General features: G+C 46.3%; 1 pseudogene; it reads left to right on the forward strand.

Moving 5' to 3' along the window:
• The first annotated feature begins 1215 nt into the window (after positions 1-1215).
• Positions 1216-2788, forward strand: LOC113884389 (annotated as a pseudogene).
• Positions 2789-10927: the final 8139 nt, after the last annotated feature.

Below are 10927 nucleotides of genomic sequence, written 5' to 3' on the forward strand. Positions count from 1 at the left end.
AAATACATGACAAGAAGAGACTAGAGACAATATCCCCCATAAACATTAACACAAATACTTAAAATACTAGGAAATTAAACCCAGCAATATATAAGAAAGATAATATATCATGATAAAGTGAGGCTTATCCCAGGAATGCAAGGTTTGATTAACACCCAAATTAATCCATGTAGTGAAATTAAGAAAGCAACTTGATCTACAATGGTTTGAAAAAGTCTTAGGAATACATTTAACAACAGAAGTGCAAGACTTGTACACTGAAAACTACAAAACATTGTTGAAATAAATTAAATAAAACCTAAAGAAATGAAAAGATACCCGTGTTCATGGATCAGAAGACCTACCATTGAGGAACTTACCAAACAAATCTACAGATTTAACACAAGTCCTACCAAAATTTCAGCTGATCCTGTGGCAGAAATTGACAAACTGATACTAAAATCCCAGTGAAAATTCAAGGAACCCAAAATAGACAAAACAGTGTTGTGAATGAAAAATAGGGAATTCCCTGGCAGTCCAGTGGTTAGATCTCTGCACTTCCACTGCCTAGAGCCTAAGTTCAATCCCTGGTCAAAGAACTAAGATTCCTCAAGCCACACGAAGAAGAATGAAGAGTTGAAGGACTTCCTGATTTTCAAACTTACTGTAATGCTGCAATAATCATGATAGTGTGGTACTGGTATAAGCATAGACATGTAGATCAATGAATTACATAAAATACTCTTAAAATGAAATAATAAAACAGCTTATTTGAAGAAAATTTTCAACAGATACTTTATCAAAGAAGATATATGAATGGTCAATAAGCACATGAGACAATTCTCAAAATCATGTGTGAAAATGCAAATTTAAAAAATTCAGTGACTACAGAGAAGGCAATGGCAACCCACTCCAGTACTCTTGCCTGGAAAATCCCATGGACGGAGGAGCCTGGTAGGCTGCAGTCCATGGGGTCGCTAAGAGTCAGGCACGACTGAGCGACTTCACTTTCACTTTCCACTTTCATGGGTTGGAGAAGGAAATGGCAACCCACTCCAGTGCTCTTGCCTGGAGAACCCCAGGGACGGGGGAGCCTGGTGGGCTGCCGTCTATGGGGTCGCACAGAGTCGGACACGACTGACGCAACTTAGCAGCAGCAGCAGCAGCAGGCACCAAAGGACCCATCTGTGAGGCCTCCTTCCCACAAAGACTGGCCTTCGGAAGGATGAGGTGGGCATGTCCACCAAGGTCCTCCATCTTGACAACCCTACTCAAGACTCAAGGAGACACACAGAAAGCAATACACAAGGCCTTGTATGTGAAAAGCTACAGGAAAGAAGAGGTGGTGTTGGCAGGTCCATTAGTACCTTTCTGGCTACAGTGCCTGAGGCGGGCAGCGCCGTCGAGGCAGACACGCCGGTGAAGAGCGTCCCGGCGTGGGAGCCGCGTGCTAACGACACGCGGGAGAAGGCCGGCCCACCAGCAGCTGGGAAAGATGAGACTTCTCGGAATGCGCCTGGCGGTGAGTAGGCCTTGCTGGGCCCTGGGGTCGGGGCTGAGGAGGCGCTGGAGGCGTCGGTGGCGGTGACAGGCACAGCTTGGCTGGAGGCTGAGAGCCCAGGCCTGGGCGGAGTGACCGCAGAGGCGGGCAGCGGCGACACCCAGGCCCTTCCAGCCACGCTCCCGACTCCCGACGGGGCCCTCGGGCCGTCCTCGACGTCCGCAGCCACCTTCGAGGCTATGGAGGCCAGTGAACCACCCTCCCCCACCCCTGGCGACAAGCCGAGCCCAGGCCCTGAACTCCCCAAGGAGAGCCGCACGGAGGTTTGGCTGAACCTAGGAGGCAGCACACCTGAGCCTCACGGGCCAGCACCCACGTACCCCTTTCAGGGCACACTGGAGCCCCACCCAGCATCAGATATAATTGACATTGACTACTTTGAAGGATTGGATGGTGAGAGCCATGGCGCCGACCTGGGGAGCTTCCCTGGGACGCCAGGTACCTCAGAGCACCACCCTGATCCCCGGGGAGAGACCCCTTCCTGGAGCCTGCTTGACTTAAATGATGACTTCACTCCCTTTGATGAGTCTGATTTCTACCCTACCACATCCTTCTATGATGACTTGGATGAAGAGGAGGAAGAAGAGGAGGACAAGGATGCAGTGGGAGGCGGAGACCTGGAAGATGAAAATGACCTTCTAGTGCCCACTGAGAATCCTGGTCTGGGGCCTGGGACAGGCCAGCCCACCAGTCGGTGGCACGCTGTCCCTCCGCAGCATACTCTGGGGATGGTCCCTGGCAGCAGCATCGCCCGCAGGCCCCGCCCAGGAGAGCCAGGCAGGGACCTGGCCCCAAGCGAGAATGGCACCGTGTGCCGCAGTGGCTTTGTGAGACATAACGGCTCCTGCCGGTCAGTGTGCAACCTCTTCCCAAGTTACTGTCACAACGGCGGCCAGTGCTACCTGGTGGAGAACACTGGGGCCTTCTGCAGGTAAGGATGTGGCAGGCAGATGTCCAGGGGGTTTGTCAACTCCTGAAGGGGGCATGGGAGGCTGCCTCAGCAGAGAGGGGGATGTGACAGATTCCCAGAGCTTGTGTGTTTATGGGTCAAGAGATGGTCCCAGTAAATATTCTATAGACTAACAGCGTAAATGTACTTCCTGTGAGCTCATCACTAGGAGAGTTTCCTCAGAAGTAAGATTGTGCATTTCCTCTAAGTGTTGTGCCCTTTACCAAACCAGTAAACTATAAAGGCGAAACGAAAGGACTTGGCCAAGGATTTTGGAAAAGGCCTTTGCTGGCTTGAGGGCAAGTTCTTGTTGGCAAGTTCTAGCTAAACTTGCAGAAGGAGAAGGTCCATAAACACCCTGGGAGAAGAGAGAACTGCTGACCACTCCATCTGAGCCATGTGCAAAGCAGAAGAAGGGCTCCATGACCCTGGGGGGCACGTGCTTCAGGTGGCATGAATGAGGACCTTCTCATTGGATAAAGACCCAGAGAGCAGCCATTCAAACAGGTCAAGTCAAGCAGAGTGTTCTTCCTCACACAGCAGACGTTTGGCGTTTCTTAGTTCTGGATAGTGACTTTGCTCCTTCTACCTTGGTTGTTGTCTTCCTGGAGATACTCAGTCTGATATGTTTTAAAGACCCAGAGAGTTTAGTGTCAGAGTTAGGATATTGTGTGCAGCCACCAGCCCATGCCTCATTAGTAATTAACCCCATATACCTCCCCTAACGGCAAGGTAGTTAACCTGCTGGAGAGCTCACGGGCTGATTCTTATTCTGGATGAAGCACATGTCCAGGGCTGAGTGGTTTGCTTCTCTCCATCCTTTACAGGCCCTAGAAGTGGCAAGTAGACCTCAGATTCTTCTGGGACTTGTTTCCACGGGTCCTAAGAGTGAAACATTTCTGCAATCTGGGTATCTCTATTTTTTTTACAAGAGGAGGAAGAAGAGGAGGACAAGGATGCAGTGGGAGGCAGAGACCTGAAAGACGAAAATGACCTTCTAGTGCCCACTGAGAAGCCTAGTCTGGGGCCTGAGACAGGCCAGCCCACCAGTCGGTGGCACACTGTCCCTCCGCAACATACTCTGGGGATGGTCCCCGGCAGCAGCATCGCTGCTGCCATTCCCTGTGTTTCTTTTTCTGGGTCTTTTTGGAGGTATACAAAGAATTCAGATTCTATAGGTCTTAATGTTCTGATAGAAGAATAATATAATGCATGCATGCTGTGCCTTTGTCATTAAAGCTTGAGTTTCCTTCCTATGGGGGGAAAAAAAATCCAGTGAGGTACCTCTTCATGCACTAGAATGGCTAACCTTAAAAAAAACTGACAAAACCAGTGTGAGCTAGGATATAGAGGAACCGGAACTCTCATTCGGTAGTGCTTGAAATGCAAAATGGTATAACCAATTTGAAAAATAGTTGGCAGTTTCTTATAAACTTAGAAACATACCATTTGACTGCAAGGCTGTCTGTGAATGTTTATAGCAGCTTTATCCATAATAGCCAAAAGCTGGAAGCAACCCAAATGTCCATCAATGGGTGAATTGATAAACGAAGGTCGGCATATCACTACGATACAGTAGTGATTACAGCAATAAAAAGGGATGAATTATTAGTAGTCATGGATCACAGAAAAAGGAAGAGAGTTCCAGAAAAACATCTATTTCTGCTTTATTGACTATGCCAAAGCCTTTGACTGTGTGGATCACAATAAACTGTGGAAAATTCTGAAAGAGATGGGAATACCAGACCACCTGATCTGCCTCTTGAGAAATTTGTATGCAGGTCAGGAAGCAACAATTAGAACTGGACATGGAACAACAGACTGGTTCCAAATAGGAAAAGGAGTTCGTCAAGGCTGTATATTGTCACCCTGTTTATTTAACTTTTATGCAGAGAACATCATGAGAGACGCTGGACTGGAAGAAACACAAGCTGGAATCAAGATTGCCGGGAGAAATATCAATAACCTCAGGTATGCAGATGACACCACCCTTATGGCAGAAAGTGAAGAGGAACTCAAAAGCCTCTTGATGAAAGTGAAAGTGGAGAGTGAAAAAGTTGGCTTAAAGCTCAACATTCAGAAAACGAAGATCATGGCATCCGGTCCCACCACTTCATGGGAAATAGATGGGGAAACAGTGGAAACAGTGTCAGACTTTATTTTTCTGGGCTCCAAAATCACTGCAGATGGTGACTGCAGCCATGAAATTAAAAGACGCTTACTCCTTGGAAGGAAAGTTATGACCAACCTAGATAGCATATTCAAAAGCAGAGACATTACTTTGCCAACAAAGGTTCGTCTAGTCAAGGCTATGGTTTTTCCTGTGGTCATGTATGGATGTGAGAGTTGGACTGTGAAGAAGGCTGAGCGCCAAAGAATTGATGCTTTTGAACTGTGATGTTGGAGAAGACTCTTGAGAGTCCCTTGGACTGCAAGGAGATCCAACCAGTCCATTCTGAAGGAGATCAGCCCTGGGATTTCTTTGGAAGGAATGATGCTAAAGCTGAAACTCCAGTACTTTGGCCACCTCATGCGAAGAGTTGACTCGTTGGAGAAGACTCTGATGCTGGGAGGGATTGGGGGCAGGAGGAGAAGGGGAGGACAGTGGATGAGATGGCTGGATGGCATCACTGACTCGATGGACGTGAGTCTGAGTGAACTCCGGGAGTTGGTGATGGACAGGGAGGCCTGGCATGCTGAGATTCGTGGGGTCGCATAGAGTCGGACACGACTGAGCGACTGATCTGATCTGATGCCACATGGATGAATCTTAAATGCATTATACTTAGTAAAATAATCCAGACTCAAAAACCTACATACTGTATGTTCCCATTTAAATGAAATTCTAGAAAAGGCACAATTAAAATGAAAGAAAACAGATGAATGATTACCAAAGTCTGGGACAGGGAAGGAGGAGTAAACACAAAGGAACACAAGGAAATTAGGGCAGTGAGTAAAATAGTCCCATATCTTGATTATGGAAGTGTTACGTGACTGTACACACACATTTGTCAAAACCCAAATGGGTGAATTTTATACTATGGGTGAATTTTGTACTATGTAAGTTATACCTCTACAAAATTGATTTTTAAAAATTATGAGCATTGTTATTTAATTTCCATGTGATAGTGCTCTGAAGGGAAGGTATAGGTACATACCTATATGTAGGTATAGGCATTTAATATATGTAGAAGGGCATTTAATAAGGAATCCTGAAATCTGAGAAGGTTTCCCTGAGCAAGTGAAGTCACGAATGAGGCATAAGGAGGCCCATAAATGACCAGGTGAAGAAGGAAAGGGATGAAGCAGAGGGAGGCAGGTGTGCAAAGGCCCTGGGACCTAAATCCTTCCCACAGCAGACTTTCCAATAGAAAATCCACTTCTGCTTGCCCAACCCTCACACCAGTGGGTAGGTCACCATTGTAATTATTGTAATTAATCATCATGACCACTATTCATTGAGGACTTACTATGTCTTTGACCTTATACAAGGCAATTACTCCTCATCAGATTTACTCTTCAAAATTGTACCCACAAGGTAGATCCAATTAGTACTCTTTTTATGGATAAGAACTTTGAGGCTTAAGGAGATGGAGTAATTTGTTCCCATTCACATAGCTAGCAAGTGGCAGAGCCGGAATTCAAACTCAAGTTTTTTAAATTCCAGCCCTTGAGTTTCAAGAAACTTCTCTGCTTAACTTCAGTTAGACAATTGATTGGTTCTCCTCTCCAGACACCCAGGGACGGGGGAGCCTGGTGGGCTGCCGTCTGTGGGGTTGCACAGAGTCGGACACGACTGAAGCGACTTAGCAGCAGCAGCAGCCTCCCCAGACCAAACTCTACCACCTTTCCAAACTCGCCTCATATATCATAGTCTCCAACCCCTTCATTGCCCCTCATCTGTAAACATGCTAGTTTGTCCATGTCCCACCTGAAAATTCAGCTCCCAAATCTAAATAATGTTGGAAGAGAAGGCTTTGTAAAGTTAAGGAATTATTACAATGAGATCACTTGAAACCCTGTTCTGAAGAACAAATAGATTTCATAGCCTTATTTAAGGGATATAGACATGGAGACAGATAACTGAGAATCTTTTGAATTTTCTTTTCTGGAAAGTAGTGTTATGTAGGGAGAGAGTATGCCCTTGGGAGTCCAATGCAAGTTGGGTATCCTGGCTTTGACATTCACAGGCTTTAGCTATGTACCCCTTGGACTAAGTTTATAACCTCTCAGTTTGCTTATCTGTAAAAGAGGGCTAACAGTATTATTCTTGCAAGATTTCTGTGGCTCTTAAACGAGAGAACATATGCAAAATGATCAACATACAGCCTGCCAATAGTAAGTGCTTTTTTAAAGGTCCTAAGCTGTTAGATTCCCTAGGGTCTGGCAGCTACGCTTCCTGATTTTAAGTCTACTGTTCTTTTCCTCCTGGGCTGGAGATAAACTATTTTCACCTTCCTACCCTAGAGATATATCTGAGGCTTCACTCTGGGAGGTTTATTTCTCTCAAGCAGCACTTTCATTCCTGGTTGCTGGGGAAGCCCAGAATGTAAGCATAGGGATGCTTCAAGGTTCTATTTTAAACTCCCACCTAGTAACTTCCAGGTTTCTATAAACTTTATAAGCAAATGGGGGTGGATATGTGGGCAGGAAGGGATCAGACCTACCACTATAAATGAATACTACCAAGAGTTTAAATTTAGATACCCTGATGGATAATATGAGGTCATTTACTAGAGGTAGGACAAAAGGGGTAGGGTTGAGTTTTACTGTGCCCAGGCTATCTGGTCATCTCCAAGGCCGCCTCATCCAACACTCAGTCTTTGGGCATTAATTAAATTCTTTAGTGGCAAGCTAGGCAAGTGTGTGGCAGGATATCCACCCTTTCTAACTGAAACTGCTCTGTCTACAAACCCTGCTCAGGGAGTCTGAGGTAGGCAGGTCTCTGAACTTAAGAGGAAACTGACTGGTGCCAGGGTGGACACCTGACCCAAGGGCAGCCCACCCATAGACTGACAAGTGACCAATGAGGTGATGTGGTGACATGGACTCTGACCAATAGGATAGCAGTAATTAAATCTAGGAACCGTGTTTCCTTCAGGAGTGGTAAGGGATTCAAAAGTGGCACCTGGGGTTAACATGCTTATGAGCTTATGTGCAGAGGATAGCTTGGGCTTTGAGAGAGATGGAAAGAGCAACTTCTGGTTCTGACAGCATTTATTTCCCAGCTTGTCATTCATTCACTCCTTCATTCAACCAATACTTATTGAACACCTACTATAAATCAGGCCCTGCACTAGATCCCTCTTGAAATTCAATATAATCTTTGTTCTCCTGGTGCTTCTTATCTGAAGACAAACATTAATAAAATATAATTACAGATAAATGAATATTTCTTAGGCTTCGATAAAATGTGAAGAAAAGCTATAGGTAGGAAGCTATGAGAGACTGAATGGGAATGTCTGACCTAGTTTGGAAGTCTGAGAAGTCTTGCTGGGAGAGGTGACATTTGAGCTGAAACGTGAAGGACAAGTAGGAGTTATTTAATTGAAGGGTGAATTTAGGGGAGAAATGTGTTCCAGGCAGAAGAGCCAGTGTGAACAAAAGAGGCAGGAGGGAGCATGACTTATTGAAAGGACTGTCATAAAACCACTGTGGTTGGAGTAGAGTGCAGCTGGACATTAAATGCCATTTGTATCTATACACAAAATGTCTTTTTTTTTTTTTTAATGTGGCCTGAGGAGACTGTCTTCCTTGGACACAAAAGTTCAATGGCAAAAGCACTTGCTGTATATCCCAGGTGCTGAGAGGGGTGCGAGATCAATAAAATAGCTTCATCCTGGGCTCTGCCATTTACTAGCTATGGGACCTAGGGCAGGTTACCTAGTATCTCTGAGGATCAGTTTATGCATCTGAAAATAGAGACAATAAAAGCATTTGTACAGGGAATTCCCTGGTGGTCCAGTGGTTAAGACTTCACCTTCCAATGCAGGGGCTGCGGGTTTGATCCCTGGTCAGAGAACTAAGATCCCACATGACTCCATAGCCAAAAAACCAAAACATAAAACAGAAGCAATACTGAAACAAATTCAATAAAGACTTTAAAAATGGTCCATGTGAAAATAATCTTTTTTTTTTTTAAAGCAATTGTACAGAGTTTTGATGAGTATTAAAGAGACAAGATCTATATTCATGCCTAACTTGACTTGTGGCATATGATGGTGATTTAGTCGCTAAGTCATGTCCAACTCTTGCAAGTCCATGGACTGTAGGCCACCAGGCTCCCCTGTCCATGGGATTTCCCAGGCAAGAATACTGAAAGTTGCTCAGTTGTGTTCAACTCTTTGTGACCTCAGGGACTATAGAACCCATGGCATTTTCCAGGCCAAAATACTAGAGTAGGTAGCCTTTCTCTTCTCTAGGGGATCTTCCCAACCCAGGGATCTAACTTGCATTCCCTGAATTGCAGATGGTCTCCTGCATTGCAGGTGGATTCTTTATAGACTGTGGCATATAGTTGATAGTGCTTAATACACACTTTTGATATTAGCCAAATGACTGAGAAAGGACCAGGGCTCAATAAGAACTCGCTACTTTTCTGGACTATGGTGGGGGTGGAGGTGGGAGCAAGATTAATACAGTGTTCAGAACAAGGTAGTAAATGATGCAAGAGAACCTAAGGGATGAGCCAAGGCAGGGGTCAGATGGTAAGAACAGGTAAACACAGCCATGTGTCCATAGGCTGGCATATCCAGGAGCTCTGCATGCTGGGGATAGAGGGGAGAGGATGGAGGTGGAGCCAAGATGAGGGGAGCTGGGAGGGGGGCTGTGTGGGGCTGGGGACATGAGCACACCTTGAGAGGCCAGCTCCACTCTGGGACAGGAAGCCCAGTGAACAGTCATCAGTACTTACGAAGCCCTCATTCCCTCATTCCCCACTGAATCCCAGGTTCTAGCAGGTGCTCAGTGTGAAATGGACACAGGGATGATAGTTATCTAGACACAGAGTCACATCCATCACAGGCAGTGTGTGGGGGTCAGAAGCATCTGCACTGTGGCTTTGAGCAACCACAGGGCCAGGGCTCCCCCTGACCCCATAGAAGGTCACCAGCATCAGCATTCAGTGTTGAAAGTAAGGGACAGTGCCTGAGATTCTAAGACAAGACCTGGAGCCAGGCCCTCGTCGTGGGGTTTGGGTTCTGGACAAGATTTATTCCAAAAATACAGAACTTGGCCAGACTTACTGAGAAGGCAAAGATTTATCCAGTCCCATGGATAAATCCTTCAGAGAGAGATGGAGAGTAGCAACACTGGAGGATGTATGGCCTTCTCTCCATGTGTATTTATATATCACCTCATCCCATAAATGAATTGTGGTATGTTTAATATTCATTACTCAAGGGTTATTCTTTTTTTAAAGTCACTGGGGCAATGGAAGCAAAGAAAAATACAGTTGGAAAATTTTAATGGAAACCAGGTGGAGTCAATACCCAAAACATATGCCATAAAGTCCTATAAAATTGCCAGAGGTAGGCTAAACATTTGGGTCTGAACAGGCTGGTGGCCTGAGCAAGGAGGGAAACAGGGGCAGTCACCAGCTATGGGGTTGGGAAGATAAACCACCACCAACTCATGCGGCCTTCCAGGGTGCTGAGACCTGGCGTGCTTTTTCCCTGGGTCCTCACACGAAGGAGCGCAATGGGTACACGGGGCTCCGGTGAGCACACTGGTGTGAGCTGCTCTTACACTTCCTGCCCCTAGGTCAGGTCGGGCTCAGGAGCCAGGGTAGACCTGAGGGGCTCACCCTCAGAATCAGCTGGCAAACAGCTTAGAGAATGAACATTTCTATTCTCCCAGACACATCTCCTCCTGGAGCACTGCGGCAGACCAACAGAGGTGTTGCTTCAAAACCTGGGGATGAAGGAACTGGACCACACCAGCTTTAATTCCGCATCTGGCACCGGAAGCCCGTGTAAAGTTGGCTTTGGCAAAAATGGAAGGGTAATTAATAAGGAGACTGGTAAGGGAGTGAGAGTTACAGAACCATCCCCAGCTGTGGGGCTTCACTTGGCTTACCCGCCAGTGACTCACGGGCTTATGAGCAATCCTCATATGCCTGATTTAGAGGACTTACTCACCCTTCAGAGAAAGACCTTAATGCAATAAAGCAAATGTCAGCAAGTGGGACGCGGCTTAGCGTATCACCCCAGCCTGCACCCAGCTTCCCCCTCCCTGCCTCTCCCTGCCTGAGGCCCCTCCAGCCACTCAGCACCTGGACAGACTCACACAATGGGACACATTCCAGGGCTGAACAGAGGCTCAGAGATACAAAAGCAGGGAGAGACCTCAGGTGGACCAAGCCCTAACGTCTAGTCCAGCAAGATTATAGATTAGCTCTAAAGCACTAGACTTGGGGCAGGGTGAGGGTTGGAAGCCAG

Source organism: Bos indicus x Bos taurus, chromosome 26 (assembly GCF_003369695.1).
Source record: "Bos indicus x Bos taurus breed Angus x Brahman F1 hybrid chromosome 26, Bos_hybrid_MaternalHap_v2.0, whole genome shotgun sequence".
Lineage (NCBI taxonomy): Eukaryota > Metazoa > Chordata > Mammalia > Artiodactyla > Bovidae > Bos > Bos indicus x Bos taurus.